Genomic DNA, 25,088 nt, shown 5'->3' on the forward strand with positions numbered 1-25,088 from the left:
ATATCATTGGAATAATATTTGAAGTTTTGGGAATTTTCCGAGTAATTAAGATTAGACCGGAAATATGATATATTGGTCGAATTTGGATTGTCGGTGTTATTTTAAGAAGCGTATTTGAATTTATTAAGTTAAAAGTCGGATTTTAGTCGGACGGTCGAAGAATAATATTAAGAATAATATTATTTACAAGTCGGAATTTATTATATCGTTGGAATATTAATAAAAGTGATGTTTTGATTTAATTGGAGTTATTTATCTTATTGGGCCTAAATTGATTTTGGAGGATATTAAATAAAGAAGAGTTGTTAACCACTAAGCCCAAATTGGATTTTATACTAGGGTTTTAGAGATTGAAGATTAGTGTTGTCATTTGGGAGAAAACAAGAATAGAAGAGAAGGAGACTATGGCTTGAAGAAGATATTCCAAGCTTGGAGATTTCATCCATGGTGTCAAGTTTATGATGCAATTGGAGACCCATAGAGTTGCTTCCATTGATAAGGTAAGGGTGGGGTTCTCTTCCTATAATGGGGCTCATGAACAATTGTATGTGGGAAATTGGGTGTGTAGATTTATTGCATTTGCTTGTGCCAATTATTGCTGGAAATTATGAATTTATACCATGAGTAAATGATTTTGAGTTGCTATGTTGAATCCGTTACTATTATTGTTTCCAATTTGCTGTGCGTTTGAAATAGAATTTAATTTGTAAAGAAATTGATTACTCCATGCGTTCTGGAAATGACTGCAAAACAATATAGTTGGAACAGAATACCTTGACAGTCGGCGTGGCCATGACGTGCGGCATCAGCTGTGAAGGGTTGCCGAGAGGCACTCATTACCTACATTATTATGTTCATTTGATGCAGCTTTCTGTGTGTGCTATAAATTATTTCTTTACTGTTCCACGTTGATTGCCATGGTACATACATAATGGTTTAGTATCATGAGAATGGAACATGTTTTAAATGAAATAATTTGAAAACAGTAAAAACAATATAAATGAACATTATATAAATGAAATAGTATGTATTAGAAACAGTGGAATAGGACTGCAACCGAAATAGCCGAATTAGACGGTATAATTAGTTGTCCGGAATTTAATGAAAATTGACGTGGTATCTAAGTTTAATTAGTACATTAACGTGGTGGTGTTATTTTGTTGAAATTGTGATATTTTACGAATCGACTGAAATTGTGTTTGGTTTAAATATTCTTTATAAATAAATTATAATAATTTAATAGAATTGTCAATAGAGTTGTTAGAGTTGTCAATAGAGTTGTTAGAGTCGACAATAAGTTGTCAGAGTTGTTTTAAATTATTAAGAGTCGTATTTTTATTTGTTTTGAGTAATTCTGACATGTTTAGAGTTGTCAGTGTATAACGTCGGTGTTTGTTTTTTTATTGGAACTTTAACAATTCATATCTTTTGAACCGTAACTCCGTTTGAGTCTCCGTTCGAGGCGTTAGAAAGCTAGCGCGATATTCTTTTTAATAAAAATGGTCTTGAGCAATAGAATGCTAGAAAATTGGAAATGGAGTAGAAATAGAAGTGAATTAAATTAATATAGTGTGATTATTAATTGGTTGATTAAATTAATAGTTGAATTAATTTCAATGTGTTTAATTGATTAAAATATAATTTGGAATTAGATTAACTATTTGGTTTGTCGGTAAATTACGATATTTTGAGAATTTATCCGTAATTGTGTTTTGACTTGAATATGTATGTTGAGAAATATATATTATTATGTCAATGATGTTGTTTTGATATTGATTCTCTGTGGGTAGTTGGATAGCATTCATTTTAATGATTAATTGCTTGATTTTAAATGTGTATGTTCATATATAATTGGCAAAATGGGAATTAACATGAGATAGTATGGTTACTAGTGTTAATTGGATTTTGTGAATCGTAATTGATTAATTGACCTTTTATATGTGAATGATATGTATGTGTTGTGAATGTTGTGTACAATTGGTGGATAATTCATCGAGTTGAATTATTGTGATATGCTAAATATTAAGATGGTAGAGATGATCTTAATTGCATATGTTTGTCAACATTGTACATGCATTCATGTCATGGTGTGCCTTGAAACAAAGGTGGTTTGCTTTGAAACAAAAGCGAGGCTTGGATTCTAGAGTGAATTCGGAAAGCGGTAAACTATATGTTTACATTTGGTGGCTTTGATCTTGTCCGGATCTGAAGCGTGGCTAGATTCTATATGAATCGGAAGCGGTGGAACTTTGGGTCCACATTGGGTACCACATGCATAGAGTCACATGTCTTGCATTGAGTCACATTGGGGTTAAGTGATGTTTGAATATATGCATTTATGTGATTGTCATGTGTACATGAGATGTGATAATTGAAATTGGTGATGTTTTGATATATAATTGGTTAAATGTGTGAATATGTGATAATGATGGATTGTGTATATATTTGGGATAATAGTATTGAATCTTTTGAGTATTATACTATTGAATTTTGTGCTTACTTGAATATGTGAAATTTATTAGATGATACTATTTACATGATTATGACTTGTTGTGTGATGAAAAGTATGTGAGATTAATGAACTGTAGAAGTATGATGTGTATAGTAGCTATTGATACTTGCGATGTAATGATTTTATATGCCTGAATCCTAATATACAATTTATCATGCGCCCACTTATATGATTTGATATCTCACCCTTTTCTCTTGTTTCGCCGTTGCCTTATATTGGTAACGTGCAGGTATTCAAGTATGAAGATTTAGTTGTCGTTACTCGAGTCGGTTGTCGCTCTGATACGTAGCACTCTGGGGGGAACGATTTATGTCATTCATGATGTTGTTGTTTAATTGTGTTATCTTGGTTGAACAAAAATGATAAGTTAACTGAAGATATTTTATTGAATACTTGTTTAAGTGATTCCGCTGTGTTTTAATAAAATAAGTTATTCTGTTTCAAAGGTGCTATGTATCCGCTTTATGCGACGAGTTGATTTGTTTTGTTTTATTATGTGACGCCTCATTTGTTTATTGAGAAATTTTGAAAACTCTGATTTATATATATTTGTCGGGTAGAAATGGGGTGTTACATTAGTGGTATCAGAGCAGGTCGGTCCGTCCGGCCAAGTTGTCGAGTCAGTTGAGTTGTGTGACAGTTGAATGTTGTCAGTGTTTTATTCCTTAGTACGCGACATGTGTGTGAAACACTGTCAGTACTTGTTTGCTTTGTTGTAGGGATTGGTTCGATTACAAGTGGGGGAGAAGTTTTACTTCTTGAAGATGTTTTTGTTGTAAGGGATGGTCAAGTATGCTGAGTGGCGATGTTCAGCACGGTTGAGGACTGAGAACTTGTCGGTGTGTTTAACCTTTGCGTCTGATGCCGGTGTTTGACAAGTGTTAAAGTGATAAAGCTGCGGTTGACTTTATGTTAGACTCGCATAAGTGATTAATGGACGTAGTCGATGTGTGAAGTGTTGTGAATCGCAAATCCGACTTGGAACTCGAGAATGCGCGTAGCTTGAGTTTCAGATATCTGATTTGAACTCCCGTTGGAAGCATCAGAAAGATAACGAGATGAAGTGTATTATAAGAATGATTTCTGCAACCGTAATAGAGTTGATTTTGACGTGATGATGTTGGGATGGGGTGTAGTTTGTCGTCGAAGTTATTTGAGGAGTTTGGGAGATAACATAAAAATTGTCGATGCTTGACGTTGATGTTTACAATTCGAATAACGTTAGAGATTTGTATCTTGGGTTTCGAGTATCAGTTGGACGTACCGTTTGAGCCTACGAAGAGGTGAAGTTGTATTCTACCTTATGGAAATGTGTAATCCCGTTAAAACTTCCTTTGAGTTCAACAAGAGCTTGCCTCTCTTATTCCCAACAGCTAAATGAGAATGATCACAAGAACATAATATGGCATATGCACTCAAATGTAAAATAATAACAAAAACAAAGGTTTGATATCTAGACATATTTGAGGGTAGTGGTGACTGAAGGTTAATGATTTTCTAAGCACAAGTTCTATATATATAGTAATTGTTTTATGGTAATGAGAGCACACTTTTTGATTTATAATAATGAGAAACGCGTTGGAAACTAAAAATGAGTGACTTTTTGGATGAACTGCACTAAATGAAAAAAGTACTATGTCATTTTGCACCGCACCGCACTACACTGCACATGACATTGTTACTTCAAATTTTCCTCCAAGAACAATACCCCTCGTGCCTACATGCTTCGAGGATCACAACGGTAACCTTCCCATAACCCGGGAGGTTTACCTCAACAAACCCTAAAAATTACATCTTTTCTACTCGGTGGTTGTCTTCTTTTTCTAGGTTACAAAGTCTTCTATTTATAACATATACCCAACTGGATTTGGGCCTTCAATCACATCATATTTGCTGTTACAATATAGCAGTAACTTCTGCTACAAACAAGATCTTCAATCTGTTAGTTTTCGAGAATATCTCTATAATTAGAAACTATATAATCTTCAATTATTATGATTTTATTCTTCTAAATGATTTCTCAAATCTTCTTATTGATTCTTCAAACCTATCAAATAATATATCAAGCCTTTATATGATTTGCCCAATATCCCTGAATCCTCTGCATTCTTCTGTAGTAATTAAATCACACGGATTTAATTAAAACTCTTCACTTAAGCTCAGGCATGATGTCGTAACATCTCATGTGACATGTTATTCCAGATGTTGAATTACTCCAACATAACATGTTCTATAATTTTAGTAGGACTCTTTGTTGTACCCGTTGTTCTTATACATTTACATACACTGATCCTTTTATTTGTTTTACAAAAATTAAGCCAACCCTAAAAACAGAGAACTAACAACTTAATTAAAGAGCCGATAACTATTCACTTGCCTAAAATATATAAAGTTAACGAAAAGAAAAAAAACATGTCTTTGCAGAATGAGAAAGATGTTGTTTAGTTCTAGATTGAGGTTTATACTCTCATGATCATTCGTTATCATTGTGACTAAGGTGGAGAATTCCAGTGCATTGAAAACAAATTTACCTGACTATCCATGTTTTTTAAACCCTTCACTTCAGCTCAGGCATGATGTCGTAACATCCCATGTGACGTGTTATTCCAGATGTTGAATTACTCCAACATAACATGTTCTATCATTTTTGTGGGACTCTTTGTTGTACCTGTTGTTCTTATACATTTACTATCACTGATCTTTTTATTTGTTTTACAAAAATTAAGCCAACCCTGAAAATAGAGAACTAACAACCTAATTAAAGAGCCAATATATATTCACTTGCCTAAAATATATAAAGTAAATGAAAAGAAAAAAACATGTCTGTGCAGAATGAGAAAGATGCTGTTTAGTTCTAGATTGAGGTTTACACTTTCATGATCAGTCGTTATCGTTGTGAATACGGTGCAGAATGACAGTGCATTGAAAGCAAAGTTACTTGACTATCCATGTCTTTTAAAACACGCCAAAAGGAAGCCACTTAAGTTGTTTATACTTTTTCCATGAAAGATCCTGGAAGAACCCAATTAACTTACCTAAAATATATAAAGTAAATGGAAAGAAAATTTACATGTTGGAGTAAAATTAGAAATTCAGATTTAACAATGTCATGTGCATGTGCAGTGCGGTGCGGTGCAAATGGACATAGTGCTTTTTCATTTAGTGCCATTCATCCCAAAAGTCGCTCCTTTTTAGTTTCTAATGCGTTTCTCATTATTATTAGTCAAAAAGTGTGTTTTCATTACCATAAAACAATGACTATATATATAGAACTTGTGCTTGAAAATTCATTAACCTTCAGTCGCCACTGTCCTTAAATATGTCTAGACACCAAACCTTTGTTTTTGTTATTATTTTACATTTGAGTGCATATGCCATATTATGTTCCTATGATCATTCCTCATTTAACTGTTGGGAACAAGAGAGGCAAGCACTTGTTGAACTCAAAGGAAGTTTTAACGATCCATCGTTAAGACTTTCTTCTTGGGAAGGAAATGATTGTTGCAAATGGGAAGGTATAAGTTGCAGCAACATTACTGGACATGTTGTCAAAAATGAACTAAGTAATCCATGTTACTCTCAACCTTCAGATTCTAACTGTTCCTTCTCAACAAATATGCTTGAAGCTCAACATCTCCATCTCTCTCTTTCAAATTTCAAATATCTTTCTTATTTGGACCTTAGTCGAAACAATTTCAATTCAAGTCCAATACCGTCGCTTCTCCATTTTTGGAACCATTTACAACACCCTTCTCTTTATGACTCACAATTTTAAGGGCATGATCCTAAACAATCTTTGAAACCTCACAAAATGGATCTTGATCTCAGTTTGAAGCCTTGGTTATACTCTGATGACATCTATTGGGTTTCAAAGCTTTCTTTGCTTCAAAGCCTTTCCCTAAATGATGTTTTTCTCGGGAGGGGACATAATTTATTTAAGTTACTTAACATGATTCCTTCTTTGTTACAATTAGAATTGAAGAACTGCAGCATAACCAAAACAGAGAGTGATTATCATCAAATTGTTAGTTACACGAATTTATCTAGCATTGAATATCTTAGTTTTGCAGATAATGAATTTTATTGTTCAGATCTGAATGTTTCTAGAAACACGAGACTTCAATTGAATATAGTATTCTTTCTAACAACAATCTCAGTTCAATTCCATTTTGGTTGAGTAATTGTGCCAAACTTAAATCTCTTTATTTTGGAAGCACTGCTCCTCATGGCTTACTTCCACCCCCTCTTATTATACTTGACCTTTCTCAAAACACATTTGAATCTATTCCACATATTTTGGGAAAACTGGAAAGATTGGAATATTTATGCCTTTCTAATATATTGTTAGGGAATATAATGTCGGGGAATATACCTTCATACCATTTCTCTCAAATATATTAGAAAGGCATAAATATTCCAAGCTTGCCAGTTTTCCCAAAATATGTGGAATAGATTCAAATTTGTTTTGAGAAAGGTCAAGTATTAGAAATGGGAATGGAAGTGAGCCACGAGGAGCATTGCTTCTAAGCTAAAGAGATTTAAGTTTGGCACAATTACTCAACCAAAATGGAATTGAACTGAGATTGTTGTTAAAAAGAATAATATATTCAATTGAAGTACTCTTGTTTCTAAAAACATTCAGATCTGAACCATAAAATTCATTATCTGGAAGATTATGATATTTAATGCTAGATAAATTCGCGTAACTAACAATTTGATGATAATCACTCTCTATTTTGTTTATGCTGTAGTTCTACAATTTTAATTGTAGCAAAGAAGGAATCATGTTAAGTACCTTAAATAAATTATGTGCCCTCCCGAGAAAAACATCATTTAGGGAAAGACATTGAAGCAAAGAAAGCTTTGAAACCCAATAGATTTCATCAGAGTATAACCAAGGATTCAAACTGAGATGAAGAAAGATCAATTTTTTGAGGTTTCCAAAACTGTTTGGGATCATGCCATTAAAATTGGAGTCATAGAGAGAAAGATGTTGTAAATGGTTTAAAAAATGGAGAAACGATGGTATTGGACTTGAATTGAAATTGTTTCGACTAAGGTCCAAATAAGAAAGATATTTGAAAGTTAAAAGAGAAGGATGGAGATGTTGAGCTTCTACCATATTTTTTGAGAAGGAACCGTTAGAATCTGAAGGTCGAGAGTAACATGGATTACTTAGGTCAATTTTGACAACATGTCCAGTAATGTTGCTGCAACTTATACCTTCCCATTTGCAACAATCATTTCCTTCCCAAGAAGAAAGTCTTAACGATGGATCGTTAAAACTTCCTTTGAGTTCAACAAGTGCTTGCCTCTCTTGTTCCCAACAGCTAAATGAGGAATGATCACAAGAACATAATATGGCATATGCACTCAAATGTAAAATAATAACAAAAACAAAGGTTTGGTGTCTAGACATATTTGAGGGTAGTGGTGACTGAAGGTTAATGAATTTTCAAGCACAAGTTCTATATATATAGTAATTGTTTTATGGTAATGAAAACACACTTTTTGACTAATAATAATGAGAAACGCGTTGGAAACTAAAAATGAGTGACTTTTTGGATGAACTACACTAAATGAAAAAAGTACTATGTCTTTTGCACCGCACCGCACTACACTGCACATGACATTGTTACTTCAAATTTTCCTCCAAGAACAATACCCCTCGTGCGTACATGCTTCGAGGATCACAACGGTAACCTTCCCACAACCCGGGAGGTTTACCTCAACAAACCCTAAAAATTACATCTTTTCTACTCGGTGGTTGTCTTCTTTTTCTAGGTTACAAAGTCTTCTATTTATAACATATACCCAACTGGATTTGGGCCTTCAATCACATCATATTTGCTGTTACAATATAGCAGTAACTTCTGCTACAAACAAGATCTTCAATCTGTTAGTTTTCGAGAATATCTCTATAATTAGAAACTATATAATCTTCAATTATTATGATTTTATTCTTCTAAATGATTTCTCAAATCTTCTTATTGATTCTTCAAACCTATCAAATAATATATCAAGCCTTTATATGATTTGCCCAATATCCCTGAATCCTCTGCATTCTTCTGTAGTAATTAAATCACACGGATTTAATTAAAACTCTTCACTTAAGCTCAGGCATGATGTCGTAACATCTCATGTGACATGTTATTCCAGATGTTGAATTACTCCAACATAACATGTTCTATAATTTTAGTAGGACTCTTTGTTGTACCCGTTGTTCTTATACATTTACATACACTGATCCTTTTATTTGTTTTACAAAAATTAAGCCAACCCTAAAAACAGAGAACTAACAACTTAATTAAAGAGCCGATAACTATTCACTTGCCTAAAATATATAAAGTTAACGAAAAGAAAAAAAACATGTCTTTGCAGAATGAGAAAGATGTTGTTTAGTTCTAGATTGAGGTTTATACTCTCATGATCATTCGTTATCATTGTGACTAAGGTGGAGAATTCCAGTGCATTGAAAACAAATTTACCTGACTATCCATGTTTTTTAAACTCTTCACTTCAGCTCAGGCATGATGTCGTAACATCCCATGTGACGTGTTATTCCAGATGTTGAATTACTCCAACATAACATGTTCTATCATTTTTGTGGGACTCTTTGTTGTACCTGTTGTTCTTATACATTTACTATCACTGATCTTTTTATTTGTTTTACAAAAATTATGCCAACCCTGAAAATAGAGAACTAACAACCTAATTAAAGAGCCAATATATATTCACTTGCCTAAAATATATAAAGTAAATGAAAAGAAAAAAACATGTCTGTGCAGAATGAGAAAGATGCTGTTTAGTTCTAGATTGAGGTTTACACTTTCATGATCAGTCGTTATCGTTGTGAATACGGTGCAGAATGACAGTGCATTGAAAGCAAAGTTACTTGACTATCCATGTCTTTTAAAACACGCCAAAAGGAAGCCACTTAAGTTGTTTATACTTTTTCCATGAAAGATCCTGGAAGAACCCAATTAACTTACCTAAAATATATAAAGTAAATGGAAAGAAAATTTACATGTTGGAGTAAAATTAGAAATTCAGATTTAACAATGTCATGTGCATGTGCAGTGCGGTGCGGTGCAAATGGACATAGTGCTTTTTCATTTAGTGCCATTCATCCCAAAAGTCGCTCCTTTTTAGTTTCTAATGCGTTTCTCATTATTATTAGTCAAAAAGTGTGTTTTCATTACCATAAAACAATTACTATATATATAGAACTTGTGCTTGAAAATTCATTAACCTTCAGTCGCCACTGTCCTTAAATATGTCTAGACACCAAACCTTTGTTTTTGTTATTATTTTACATTTGAGTGCATATGCCATATTATGTTCCTCTGATCATTCCTCATTTAACTGTTGGGAACAAGAGAGGCAAGCACTTGTTGAACTCAAAGGAAGTTTTAACGATCCATCGTTAAGACTTTCTTCTTGGGAAGGAAATGATTGTTGCAAATGGGAAGGTATAAGTTGCAGCAACATTACTGGACATGTTGTCAAAATTGAACTAAGTAATCCATGTTACTCTCAACCTTCAGATTCTAACTGTTCCTTCTCAACAAATATGCTTGAAGCTCAACATCTCCATCTCTCTCTTTCAAATTTCAAATATCTTTCTTATTTGGACCTTAGTCGAAACAATTTCAATTCAAGTCCAATACCATCGCTTCTCCATTTTTGGAACCATTTACAACACCCTTTGTCTTTATGACTCACAATTTTAAGGGCATGATCCTAAACAATCTTTGAAACCTCACAAAATTGATCTTTCTTGATCTCAGTTTGAATCCTTGGTTATACTCTGATGACATCTATTGGGTTTCAAAGCTTTCTTTGCTTCAAAGCCTTTCCCTAAATGATGTTTTTCTCGGGAGGGGACATAATTTATTTAAGTTACTTAACATGATTCCTTCTTTGTTACAATTAAAATTGAAGAACTGCAGCATAACCAAAACAGAGAGTGATTATCATCAAATTGTTAGTTACACGAATTTATCTAGCATTGAATATCTTAGTTTTGCAGATAATGAATTTTATTGTTCAGATCTGAATGTTTCTAGAAACACGAGACTTCAATTGAATATAGTATTCTTTCTAACAACAATCTCAGTTCAATTCCATTTTGGTTGAGTAATTGTGCCAAACTTAAATCTCTTTATTTTGGAAGCACTGCTCCTCATGGCTTACTTCCACCCCCTCTTATTATACTTGACCTTTCTCAAAACACATTTGAATCTATTCCACATATTTTGGGAAAACTGGAAAGATTGGAATATTTATGCCTTTCTAATATATTGTTAGGGAATATAATGTCGGGGAATATACCTTCATACCATTTCTCTCAAATATATTAGAAAGGCATAAATATTCCAAGCTTGCCAGTTTTCCCAAAATATGTGGAATAGATTCAAATTTGTTTTGAGAAAGGTCAAGTATTAGAAATGGGAATGGAAGTGAGCCACGAGGAGCATTGCTTCTAAGCTAAAGAGATTTAAGTTTGGCACAATTACTCAACCAAAATGGAATTGAACTGAGATTGTTGTTAAAAAGAATAATATATTCAATTGAAGTACTCTTGTTTCTAAAAACATTCAGATCTGAACCATAAAATTCATTATCTGGAAGATTATGATATTTAATGCTAGATAAATTCGCGTAACTAACAATTTGATGATAATCACTCTCTATTTTGTTTATGCTGTAGTTCTACAATTTTAATTGTAGCAAAGAAGGAATCATGTTAAGTACCTTAAATAAATTATGTGCCCTCCCGAGAAAAACATCATTTAGGGAAAGACATTGAAGCAAAGAAAGCTTTGAAACCCAATAGATTTCATCAGAGTATAACCAAGGATTCAAACTGAGATGAAGAAAGATCAATTTTTTGAGGTTTCCAAAACTGTTTGGGATCATGCCATTAAAATTGGAGTCATAGAGAGAAAGATGTTGTAAATGGTTTAAAAAATGGAGAAACGATGGTATTGGACTTGAATTGAAATTGTTTCGACTAAGGTCCAAATAAGAAAGATATTTGAAAGTTAAAAGAGAAGGATGGAGATGTTGAGCTTCTACCATATTTTTTGAGAAGGAACCGTTAGAATCTGAAGGTCGAGAGTAACATGGATTACTTAGGTCAATTTTGACAACATGTCCAGTAATGTTGCTGCAACTTATACCTTCCCATTTGCAACAATCATTTCCTTCCCAAGAAGAAAGTCTTAACGATGGATCGTTAAAACTTCCTTTGAGTTCAACAAGTGCTTGCCTCTCTTGTTCCCAACAGCTAAATGAGGAATGATCACAAGAACATAATATGGCATATGCACTCAAATGTAAAATAATAACAAAAACAAAGGTTTGGTGTCTAGACATATTTGAGGGTAGTGGTGACTGAAGGTTAATGAATTTTCAAGCACAAGTTCTATATATATAGTAATTGTTTTATGGTAATGAAAACACACTTTTTGACTAATAATAATGAGAAACGCGTTGGAAACTAAAAATGAGTGACTTTTTGGATGAACTACACTAAATGAAAAAAGTACTATGTCTTTTGCACCGCACCGCACTACACTGCACATGACATTGTTACTTCAAATTTTCCTCCAAGAACAATACCCCTCGTGCGTACATGCTTCGAGGATCACAACGGTAACCTTCCCACAACCCGGGAGGTTTACCTCAACAAACCCTAAAAATTACATCTTTTCTACTCGGTGGTTGTCTTCTTTTTCTAGGTTACAAAGTCTTCTATTTATAACATATACCCAACTGGATTTGGGCCTTCAATCACATCATATTTGCTGTTACAATATAGCAGTAACTTCTGCTACAAACAAGATCTTCAATCTGTTAGTTTTCGAGAATATCTCTATAATTAGAAACTATATAATCTTCAATTATTATGATTTTATTCTTCTAAATGATTTCTCAAATCTTCTTATTGATTCTTCAAACCTATCAAATAATATATCAAGCCTTTATATGATTTGCCCAATATCCCTGAATCCTCTGCATTCTTCTGTAGTAATTAAATCACACGGATTTAATTAAAACTCTTCACTTAAGCTCAGGCATGATGTCGTAACATCTCATGTGACATGTTATTCCAGATGTTGAATTACTCCAACATAACATGTTCTATAATTTTAGTAGGACTCTTTGTTGTACCCGTTGTTCTTATACATTTACATACACTGATCCTTTTATTTGTTTTACAAAAATTAAGCCAACCCTAAAAACAGAGAACTAACAACTTAATTAAAGAGCCGATAACTATTCACTTGCCTAAAATATATAAAGTTAATGAAAAGAAAAAAAACATGTCTTTGCAGAATGAGAAAGATGTTGTTTAGTTCTAGATTGAGGTTTATACTCTCATGATCATTCGTTATCATTGTGACTAAGGTGGAGAATTCCAGTGCATTGAAAACAAATTTACCTGACTATCCATGTTTTTTAAACTCTTCACTTCAGCTCAGGCATGATGTCGTAACATCCCATGTGACGTGTTATTCCAGATGTTGAATTACTCCAACATAACATGTTCTATCATTTTTGTGGGACTCTTTGTTGTACCTGTTGTTCTTATACATTTACTATCACTGATCTTTTTATTTGTTTTACAAAAATTATGCCAACCCTGAAAATAGAGAACTAACAACCTAATTAAAGAGCCAATATATATTCACTTGCCTAAAATATATAAAGTAAATGAAAAGAAAAAAACATGTCTGTGCAGAATGAGAAAGATGCTGTTTAGTTCTAGATTGAGGTTTACACTTTCATGATCAGTCGTTATCGTTGTGAATACGGTGCAGAATGACAGTGCATTGAAAGCAAAGTTACTTGACTATCCATGTCTTTTAAAACACGCCAAAGGGAAGCCACTTAAGTTGTTTATACTTTTTCCATGAAAGATCCTGGAAGAACCCAATTAACTTACCTAAAATATATAAAGTAAATGGAAAGAAAATTTACATGTTGGAGTAAAATTAGAAATTCAGATTTAACAATGTCATGTGCATGTGCAGTGCGGTGCGGTGCAAATGGACATAGTGCTTTTTCATTTAGTGCCATTCATCCCAAAAGTCGCTCCTTTTTAGTTTCTAATGCGTTTCTCATTATTATTAGTCAAAAAGTGTGTTTTCATTACCATAAAACAATTACTATATATATAGAACTTGTGCTTGAAAATTCATTAACCTTCAGTCGCCACTGTCCTTAAATATGTCTAGACACCAAACCTTTGTTTTTGTTATTATTTTACATTTGAGTGCATATGCCATATTATGTTCCTCTGATCATTCCTCATTTAACTGTTGGGAACAAGAGAGGCAAGCACTTGTTGAACTCAAAGGAAGTTTTAACGATCCATCGTTAAGACTTTCTTCTTGGGAAGGAAATGATTGTTGCAAATGGGAAGGTATAAGTTGCAGCAACATTACTGGACATGTTGTCAAAATTGAACTAAGTAATCCATGTTACTCTCAACCTTCAGATTCTAACTGTTCCTTCTCAACAAATATGCTTGAAGCTCAACATCTCCATCTCTCTCTTTCAAATTTCAAATATCTTTCTTATTTGGACCTTAGTCGAAACAATTTCAATTCAAGTCCAATACCATCGCTTCTCCATTTTTGGAACCATTTACAACACCTTTGTCTTTATGACTCACAATTTTAAGGGCATGATCCTAAACAATCTTTGAAACCTCACAAAATTGATCTTTCTTGATCTCAGTTTGAATCCTTGGTTATACTCTGATGACATCTATTGGGTTTCAAAGCTTTCTTTGCTTCAAAGCCTTTCCCTAAATGATGTTTTTCTCGGGAGGGGACATAATTTATTTAAGTTACTTAACATGATTCCTTCTTTGTTACAATTAAAATTGAAGAACTGCAGCATAACCAAAACAGAGAGTGATTATCATCAAATTGTTAGTTACACGAATTTATCTAGCATTGAATATCTTAGTTTTGCAGATAATGAATTTTATTGTTCAGATCTGAATGTTTCTAGAAACACGAGACTTCAATTGAATATAGTATTCTTTCTAACAACAATCTCAGTTCAATTCCATTTTGGTTGAGTAATTGTGCCAAACTTAAATCTCTTTATTTTGGAAGCACTGCTCCTCATGGCTTACTTCCACCCCCTCTTATTATACTTGACCTTTCTCAAAACACATTTGAATCTATTCCACATATTTTGGGAAAACTGGAAAGATTGGAATATTTATGCCTTTCTAATATATTGTTAGGGAATATAATGTCGGGGAATATACCTTCATACCATTTCTCTCAAATATATTAGAAAGGCATAAATATTCCAAGCTTGCCAGTTTTCCCAAAATATGTGGAATAGATTCAAATTTGTTTTGAGAAAGGTCAAGTATTAGAAATGGGAATGGAAGTGAGCCACGAGGAGCATTGCTTCTAAGCTAAAGAGATTTAAGTTTGGCACAATTACTCAACCAAAATGGAATTGAACTGAGATTGTTGTTAAAAAGAATAATATATTCAATTGAAGTACTCTTGTTTCTAAAAACATTCAGATCTGAACCATAAAATTCATTATCTGGAAGATTATGATATTTAATGCTAGATAAATTCGCGTAACTAACAATTTGATGATAATCACTCTCTATTTTGTTTATGCTGTAGTTCTACAATTTTAATTGTAGCAAAGAAGGAATCATGTTAAGTACCTTAAATAAATTATGTGCCCTCCCGAGAAAAACATCATTTAGGGAAAGACATTGAAGCAAAGAAAGCTTTGAAACCCAATAGATTTCATCAGAGTATAACCAAGGATTCAAACTGAGATGAAGAAAGATCAATTTTTTGAGGTTTCCAAAACTGTTTGGGATCATGCCATTAAAATTGGAGTCATAGAGAGAAAGATGTTGTAAATGGTTTAAAAAATGGAGAAACGATGGTATTGGACTTGAATTGAAATTGTTTCGACTAAGGTCCAAATAAGAAAGATATTTGAAAGTTAAAAGAGAAGGATGGAGATGTTGAGCTTCTACCATATTTTTTGAGAAGGAACCGTTAGAATCTGAAGGTCGAGAGTAACATGGATTACTTAGGTCAATTTTGACAACATGTCCAGTAATGTTGCTGCAACTTATACCTTCCCATTTGCAACAATCATTTCCTTCCCAAGAAGAAAGTCTTAACGATGGATCGTTAAAACTTCCTTTGAGTTCAACAAGTGCTTGCCTCTCTTGTTCCCAACAGTTAAATGAGGAATGATCAGAGGAACATAATATGGCATATGCACTAAAATGTAAAATAATAACAAAAACAAAGGTTTGGTGTCTAGACATATTTGAGGGTAGTGGTGACTGAAGGTTAATGAATTTTCAAGCACAAGTTCTATATATATAGTAATTGTTTTATGGTAATGAAAACACACTTTTTGACTAATAATAATGAGAAACGCGTTGGAAACTAAAAATGAGTGACTTTTTGGATGAACTACACTAAATGAAAAAAGTACTATGTCCTTTTGCACCGCACCGCACTACACTGCACATGACATTGTTACTTCAAATTTTCCTCCAAGAACAATACCCCTCGTGCGTACATGCTTCGAGGATCACAACGGTAACCTTCCCACAACCCGGGAGGTTTACCTCAACAAACCCTAAAAATTACATCTTTTCTACTCGGTGGTTGTCTTCTTTTTCTAGGTTACAAAGTCTTCTATTTATAACATATACCCAACTGGATTTGGGCCTTCAATCACATCATATTTGCTGTTACAATATAGCAGTAACTTCTGCTACAAACAAGATCTTCAATCTGTTAGTTTTCGAGAATATCTCTATAATTAGAAACTATATAATCTTCGATTATTATGATTTTATTCTTCTAAATGATTTCTCAAATCTTCTTATTGATTCTTCAAACCTATCAAATAATATATCAAGCCTTTATATGATTTGCCCAATATCCCTGAATCCTCTGCATTCTTCTGTAGTAATTAAATCACACGGATTTAATTAAAACTCTTCACTTAAGCTCAGGCATGATGTCGTAACATCTCATGTGACATGTTATTCCAGATGTTGAATTACTCCAACATAACATGTTCTATAATTTTAGTAGGACTCTTTGTTGTACCCGTTGTTCTTATACATTTACATACACTGATCCTTTTATTTGTTTTACAAAAATTAAGCCAACCCTAAAAACAGAGAACTAACAACTTAATTAAAGAGCCGATAACTATTCACTTGCCTAAAATATATAAAGTTAACGAAAAGAAAAAAAACATGTCTTTGCAGAATGAGAAAGATGTTGTTTAGTTCTAGATTGAGGTTTATACTCTCATGATCATTCGTTATCATTGTGACTAAGGTGGAGAATTCCAGTGCATTGAAAACAAATTTACCTGACTATCCATGTTTTTTAAACTCTTCACTTCAGCTCAGGCATGATGTCGTGACATCCCATGTGACGTGTTATTCCAGATGTTGAATTACTCCAACATAACATGTTCTATCATTTTTGTGGGACTCTTTGTTGTACCTGTTGTTCTTATACATTTACTATCCCTGATCTTTTTATTTGTTTTACAAAAATTATGCCAACCCTGAAAATAGAGAACTAACAACCTAATTAAAGAGCCAATATATATTCACTTGCCTAAAATATATAAAGTAAATGAAAAGAAAAAAACATGTCTGTGCAGAATGAGAAAGATGCTGTTTAGTTCTAGATTGAGGTTTACACTTTCATGATCAGTCGTTATCGTTGTGAATACGGTGCAGAATGACAGTGCATTGAAAGCAAAGTTACTTGACTATCCATGTCTTTTAAAACACGCCAAAGGGAAGCCACTTAAGTTGTTTATACTTTTTCCATGAAAGATCCTGGAAGAACCCAATTAACTTACCTAAAATATATAAAGTAAATGGAAAGAAAATTTACATGTTGGAGTAAAATTAGAAATTCAGATTTAACAATGTCATGTGCATGTGCAGTGCGGTGCGGTGCAAATTGTCGCACGCTCGCGAAAAATGAACAGAGTCGCCACCAATATATTTATCCCATAAGGGAAAGGAATATCAGAAAACCTAACAAAGGAAGGAACAGGGTCTTGCGACCAGAGAATCAAGGTACGGGAGTCGGTTACGCGAGGGGAAGGTACTAGCACCCCTCACGCCCATCGTACTCGATGGTATCCACCTATGTCTGTTTCTATCTAAAGGGTGTGTACTATGTCTATGTCTAAATGCGAATGAATGCAGAATGTAGGGAAAATAAAGAATTATTTACAAGTGTGCTCGTTCAAGCCCCGCGACTTGATGCCTACGTATCCTTTTCAGGAATCAGAGCGCCGTAGTTCGGCTCCATAGTTTTGTTTGTTTTTGTGTTTTTTAGTTGGGCGGCGTTAACGTTCGCGCTCTTGCACAAGGGGACAGCCTAGGATGCAATGGAGCGGAAATAACGGTGCCCTTAAGAAAGCGAGAGAGAGAGAGAGTTTGAGTGTTTCGAGGAAATCCCTTAAGCAAAGGGAAACTCGAGTTACTCTTTGGTTTGTATTTTTTAGAAGTCGGGAACTTGCGCCTGAATGGGACCCTTAAGCAAGGGAAACTCCAAGCACTCGAACATCCCTTAAGCAAGGGAAGTTACGAGCTTCCATTCCCTTTTTATTAGTCAAAGTATTTATTAGTCATTTTTTATGAGTTTTCTTGGTATTTTTTATGGGGATTTTATTCAAGCATTTTTATTAGGTGTTTTATGGTTGAAAAGAAAAAGAAACTAGCCTAAGAGAATTAGCCTAAGAGAACTAGCCTAATATGAATGGGAATTTCTACCTAATGTTATCATGGTTTCTACCTAAGGTTAGGATTTAAAAGGAACATGAAAATTAAGGCAAGAGTAGAATATTGAAAATAGCATGAAAAAGAACAAGTAGGAAATATAGTAGAAGTGGACTAGAAATACTACTATTTTTATGTTGATTCTATGAAAGAAATGAGCTCAAAAGATTAATGTCAAAATTAACCCAAAATCTACTTATTTTTATGAGTTTTTCATGTCTAAAATTAATCCTAAAAGTGGCCTAAAAATCTAACAAGTATTATTGATTTTACTGTTTTTATTTATCAAAAAGTGGTGGCAAAAACTAAGAAAAGAGTAAAATCTAATATGAAAGTGGTATGGGCCAGGAGGTGTAATTTGATTTTGGGTGGTGCAATAGCAAATGGGGCGCAGGCTGAATACCATGAGGCCCAGGAGGTTTTTTTTGTAAGGCAGATTTCTTTTATGGCAAAAAAATGAGCGCGTGGTGGGCTTATTGGGGTGTGAGAAGTAGCATATTAGGCCCAAGGTTTGGTTTTGATCCATTTATTCACATTTCAGATTTTTGTTATGACTTTTAATAAACATAAAACAAATAAAACAAATTAATAAAAATAAAAGAAGAAGAGAATTTGGGGATTAGGGTTACTTGAGGGCGATTGGACTTTGCTCGTGACTCCTTCTTCCTCTTTCTTACGACGACGCGGCGGAAATTTTCTGATTTCAACTCCGATCAACTCTCTCAGTCGCCGTGAACCAACGGAAGAAAGCAAGAATCGCCCCGCTTCCCTGATTCAGGAACTCAGCGTCAATCGCACTCTCTCAGTCTCCTTCAAACGCGAGTCGAAGCAAGAAAATCCAAACAATGAGCTTCCGATTCTTTAGGTACAAGCATCTTGCATATTACACTTCTTTTCTTCTTCTCTTTCGTTGCTTTGAAACAATTCTGAGCTATGGTGTTGTTGTTGATAATTGCTTGTTAGCAGATTCTTGAGAATTGGAATTATGTCGCGTTGATGATGGTGTGAGGGTTGAAGGCTGGTGGATGAATGAAGATGCTTTGTGGTGAAGATTCAAGGTTGTTGAGTGGTGGTTGATGATGATGGTCAAGATATGCGCAAATGATGAATGGAGGTTATAAGAAAAATGGTGGAGAATCGAGAGTGCTGAAGTGTGTGAAGTTTGGGATGACGATGAATCGAGAGAAGTCGGGGAGCTTCAGAATTCTATCACGGTGAGTCTCTTTATTGCTTTTTTCTGTTACACAATTCTTCTTCTCTTCCTATGTTCCTTTTCACGGAGATGATGATGAAATTGAAGTGCGGAGGGGTGAAGGTTGCTGGTGATGGTGAAGTGTGAAGAATGAAGGAGATGAGAAGAAGATGAGAGTAAGATGATGAAGAATGGTGGGTGTTTGAACTTTTAACTATGCACTTCTTCTTTCAATGTTTGCAAGCGAAACGATGAGGAAGCTTGTGCTTGTGCCTTTTCTAGATGTGTGAAGCTGCCTTTTTATATGAGCAATGATTGGGTAATGATGATAAATCCTTGAATGTGGGACCTAAATGACAACTTGCAATGAATTTTTTTAATTTCTTGAATGTGGGACTAACATTAGCTTTGGCTCTGCAGGTTTCTTGGTGGTACAAACAAATATGGCAGTGCTGTAGATAACCTGGAGCTGTGACTGAAATACAATGTGGATGGAGGACCGAAACTTATTGGCCATGATCATGAGGTATGGAATACACACGGGACCGGCTTTCTTTGTGAAGTTGAGTTCTGTTAGGAGAATGAATTAGTTATAGGTTTGCAATTCTGTTATTCTCTATTATTGAAGTTGAAGTTAAGCCGGAACTGTTAGTAAAACAGTTAGTAATAGCTGAGGTTCTATTAGCAAGTTAATTGAATGATTAGGAGAATTAGTTATATTCGGTTAGGTTGGCACGAAAGGTGGTTAATTTTGGAACTTGTTTTGTAATTGTTTTTGGTGGTTAGAGACCTAATATATTGACTGGCAGCTTGGTATGATATGTGCAGGTGTGGTTTAATTTGTGTATGATGCTGAAAGTGGCATAACGTGTTGTTTGGATATGATTTACCAATGTGTAGGAATGCTGCAGGTTTACAGGGACTGAAATGGTTTTATCTGTGAGTTTCTTTTCCGTGTTGACTGAATGTCTTGGCTCACAAACTGTATGTGCTGAATCTTGACTTATGCACTTATGAATAGTGAGCTTTGAATGTGATGGATGTTGGCTGAATGTTAATTGTGTTAATGTGCTGAATGAGTCTTGGACAATAATAAAACCTCTGAATGTCTTTGTGGCAGCTTGTTCAAAATTGTGTTGACTGCAAACTATCGTGGCTTGGATTTTGTTTGTCAATGGAGCTGAACTTTGGTTTAAATATAATGCAGGGACTGGTTTTTTGAAAGGTATATGGTTATGCTATTTTTTGTGTAAAGTTAGAAATTGCTAGTAACTGTTAGGGCCGTCAGGATACTGGCTGTGCTGTTATGACACAAAGTTCTGCTAGCTTGGTTGTTGTGATTTATTCTGGGTCCTTTTTGTTTTGATGCAGGCTAGAGATTGTGACTGGCTGCAAATGAAATTGAAGCATGGCTTGGCAATTTAGGCAAGATGACCATGGAATCAAGATGATGAAGACGGAATCGTGGCGGTGGCAGCTTGGTTCAAAGACTTCGACATGAGGGCATATTGACAAGTGGATTAGTATAGAGATAGCTAGAAACTTAGATTTTTGTGTAACTTTCTTTATACTCTTTTTGCAATGGGTTTGTTGCTTGCACGGTTATATGTAATGATGAGTCAGATGTATGATACCTCCTTATCTCCTTTTTTGTTGCAAAAATATATAAATACCAATGGAGCTAATAGTCATGTAACCTTGTTCGATCATAAATCCTCCATGGCTTTATTTAATCCCATCTTAATATCGATTCCAGGAGAATATGGATGGGAAGAATTTCGGTGTTGAACTTGTTAGAATAAAGCTTTGAATATCAAGAAGATCGCTTTTGGGCACCCACTTTCACTGTTGACTCTTTTGGTTTGCAACTTGAATATTTATCATAAAATAAAAGCCCAAGACAATTCGGTATGAACTTCGGAAACAAAGTTGGCCGTCCATGGTTGACTTTGACCAAGAGTTGGAATTTTGCCAAATGTCTTTCAATTCAAAATAGCCTAATACGACCTTCACATGAACGAATTCACGCCCTTTTAATGAAGCCTCATACGAATAGCTTGTATTCCGAATAATCTGTTGAACCAAACTTTGAAGATGAACCAAATGAAACCCTAACAGTAAGATGATCATAGGAACAACCCTGAAAATCCGCCAGTTGACACAAGCACGACAAAATGAACCTTACTCCACTATTAGTTGAAAACCTCAATGGAAACAAGCCTGCATGAAGTATGAACTTCAAGCCATATGAGACCTCAGCTCTATCTACGACCTCGATCCCTTGTCAATTTTATTGATTAATGATGCATGTTATGTTAATGGCCTATGGAGGTATGCAGATGAAATGTGAAGCTAAAGCCAGTTAGAAATCAAGGGTAGGACAAATTTGGGGTATGACAGCTGCCCCTATTTAATCGTCTTAAACCTGAAGGTGAGATTGGCGTTAGCCTTTCGAACATTCGAGGTAGAAGAAGATTAAATATCAGAGTACCAGAAATTTGTCCTAAAAAGAAGATGGTGTAAATGATATCCTTATTTTTGTTTTTGCTTTGGTATCTGCTGGGGAAAGAGAGGATTTTGTTTTTCTGGTGGATATATTTACAGTGAACAATGGATTTGGATGGAGATAGCTTATAACGTGGTAGCGGTGCCGACACGGGGTTTCCAAAGAGAATGGTTGTATGAAACAATGACCGAAAGGAAAAAGATCTCGTACGATCTATGACTCAACATCGACTCGACATCAGGAGAGGATCCCGTACGATCTTCAGGACTGAAATAATAAGATCTCTTACGATCTATGACTCAACATCGGCTCGACACCAGGAGAAGACCTAAGCATGATCTTCAGGACTGAAAGAATAAGATCTCTTACGATCTATGACTCAACATCGACTCAACATCAGGGGAAGACCTAAGCATGATCTTCAGGACTGAAAGAATAAGATCTCTTACGATCTATGACTCAACATCGACTCGACACCAGGAGAAGACCTAAGCATGATCTTCAGGACTGAAAGAATAAGATCTCTTACGATCTATGACTCAACATCGACTCAACATCAGGGGAAGACCTAAGCATGATCTTCAGGACTGAAAGAATAAGATCTCTTACGATCTATGACTCAACATCGACTCGACACCAGGAGAAGACCTAAGCATGATCTTCAGGACTGAAAGAATAAGATCTCTTACGATCTATGACTCAACATCGACTCGACACCAGGAGAAGACCTAAGCATGATCTTCAGGACTGAAAGAATAAGATCTCTTACGATCTATGACTCAACATCGACTCGACACCAGGGACAAAAGAAGACATTGTGTCAGACACCCATCAGAGATTGAAGATACCTCGCCTCGGCACCGTGGTTGGAAGAGATTTGAAATGTAGTAGCAGATATCAATCGGAATTTGTAAGGACAACTTTTTGTGTGGGGATGTATTATTGTCTTGACTGGGTGCGGATTTGTATTATCTGGCTTATGCTTTGTATGCATGTTTGAATTTTTCTGTGGCGTAATGCTCCGCTTTGACGGATATGCTACGCTTTTGAGGATGCAATGTTATATGCGGTGAATACTATATGCAGGATGCCAAATAAAGGCATTAGTGAGGTAAACACCAGGGAGAATCCCCTTAGTGTTAAGGACCATGTGGAGGTGCCAATAGATATTGGACTTTGATTTGTAAGATGCACTTTTCTTTGACTTGAAGAATGATTTCTGACTTCTCACCATGTGCCACTGCTTGGAGGATTTTCAGCTTGAGGAGATTCCCTTAATTCACCATGTTGGGGATGAGAAATCTAGATAAGGAGCCTTGATTAGGGAAGTAGGACAACTCCTATGAGAAATAAACCCCTATGCTTGAGGAATGGAACAAACTCTCGGGAGAAATAAACTCCATGCTTGAGGAATGGAACAAACTCTCGGGAGAAATAAACTCCATGCTTGGGGGGAGACCAAGGTTCTAGGAGAAATAAACTCCTATGATTAGGGAGGGGACAATAAAACTCAGAAGATAGTGCCCCAAGTTTCATGACCCATGAAGGAATTTTCCCTAAAGGATTCTTGGAGAGATTTGTCGAATCTCGACGTAACTGCCCCAGATTGGTTGAGCTCAAGAGAGATTCCTCGACTTGATTGCCCCAGATTGATCAAAGCTTGGAGAGATTTATCGACATGATTGCCCCAGATATACTGAATTTGAGAGGTCCAACCTCGATTCAATTGCCCCTGATTAGGTACATCTTACTTAGAATCCTCAAGCTTTCTTTGTTTTGAAGTCAAACAAACGTGGAAACAACTTTACCATGCTCAACAGAGTCTTCAAACTCTTCCCCTCAAGGTAATCGAAGAAGGCATTAACTGTTCATGCCCAACGGAGTTTTTAGAGGATCTTCCCCTTGATGGTCAACATTTGAAATGATTAGCCTTTTACTCATCGGAGTTCTCAAGTCTCTTGTAGTTTGACATGATCAAGTTACTCACTGATTCTCATCATGGTAATTTCCTTGATGTTAAGCACATATTTGTATGCAAAAGAATGTTAATTCTAAGAATGATGATTCTAATGCAAAGCCTATGTTAGTCTTGAAGTTGTAAAACTTTTTTATGAAATGAGGTTGCGACCTCTTGTGACCGAATCACTAGTTGACACAACCTCGATTTTTGCACATGGAAGATAAAGTAGGCATACGATACCAGCATGGATATGAGTCTCGCTTCATTGGGAGTCAGTTAAACACTATCCCTTCGGGGTGTGTCTTCGAAACAAACCCTACTTCAATTAGGACTTTTAAGGGTTGTAATTTGGCCGGGTTCACGGTTTTTAGAAAACAAAGGATTTTTAGGCTCAAAATTATTTGTACCCACCCCCTTCGTGATGTTCTCCAATCCTATGTTCAGTTAACTCGACACGAGTGTTCATCCCTCACAAGGAATTTTGAAATGTTTGAGGAATCAATGAGCTTCTTTGGACATGGCGGTCACTCACCTTTTATTCTTCTGATTCATTGTCACATGACTTTGTTCTTGCTTGGCAATTTCATCGTCTTTTTTCTCATGCTTCTTTTGCCAATTTTCTTTTTCATTATTTTTTCGCCATTTTTTTTTGCTCTTTTCTTTTTTTTTTTTGAACAAGTCGTGTGACTTCGCATAGTCTTTGATTCGTTGAAGGTGATTGCGACTGCCTCACTCCTTTGATTTGATGAAGGATTACCATTGTGGTATCGTCATCTTTTGATCTCTTGATGGAATAAGGATAATCATTGCGGTTTTGACATTCCTCAACCTTTTGAAGGATAACCATTGTTGTATCCTTATATGCACACCCTTTTGGTGAGTTTTGAAAGCTTGATCAAGTTAAATGAACACTACCTTGCCCCAAGGTTAAAATAAGGGTTTTTATGATTACAAAAGAAACTCCTTCTCCAAGGCTCAAAGGGGTTATCGAGGGTCTATCTCCCTTATTCCTCCGGTGTTTGGGGATTAGAAACAATGCATGTACATCCTCAGTAGGGTTTTATTTGAAAA

At 35.1% G+C, this 25,088-nt stretch overlaps 2 long non-coding RNA genes across 3 annotated transcripts; both read left to right on the forward strand.

Moving 5' to 3' along the window:
- Nucleotides 1-302: 302 nt before the first annotated feature.
- Nucleotides 303-2,957, forward strand: LOC131599147 (uncharacterized). Its single transcript, XR_009282592.1, has 2 exons — nt 303-500; nt 2,742-2,957. It is a non-coding gene; the product is annotated as an uncharacterized LOC131599147 (long non-coding RNA).
- A 16,395-nt stretch (nt 2,958-19,352) lies between these two features.
- On the forward strand, nt 19,353-20,494 carry LOC131599148 (uncharacterized). 2 transcript variants are annotated; one of them, XR_009282593.1, is made up of 3 exons: nt 19,353-19,573; nt 19,660-19,870; nt 19,972-20,494. It is a non-coding gene; the product is annotated as an uncharacterized LOC131599148 (long non-coding RNA). The 2 variants fall into 2 exon arrangements; XR_009282594.1 differs by having other exon boundaries at nt 19,675-19,870.
- Nucleotides 20,495-25,088: the final 4,594 nt, after the last annotated feature.

This window comes from Vicia villosa, linkage group LG4 (genome assembly GCF_029867415.1).
Source record: "Vicia villosa cultivar HV-30 ecotype Madison, WI linkage group LG4, Vvil1.0, whole genome shotgun sequence".
Classification (NCBI taxonomy): Eukaryota; Viridiplantae; Streptophyta; class Magnoliopsida; order Fabales; family Fabaceae; genus Vicia; species Vicia villosa.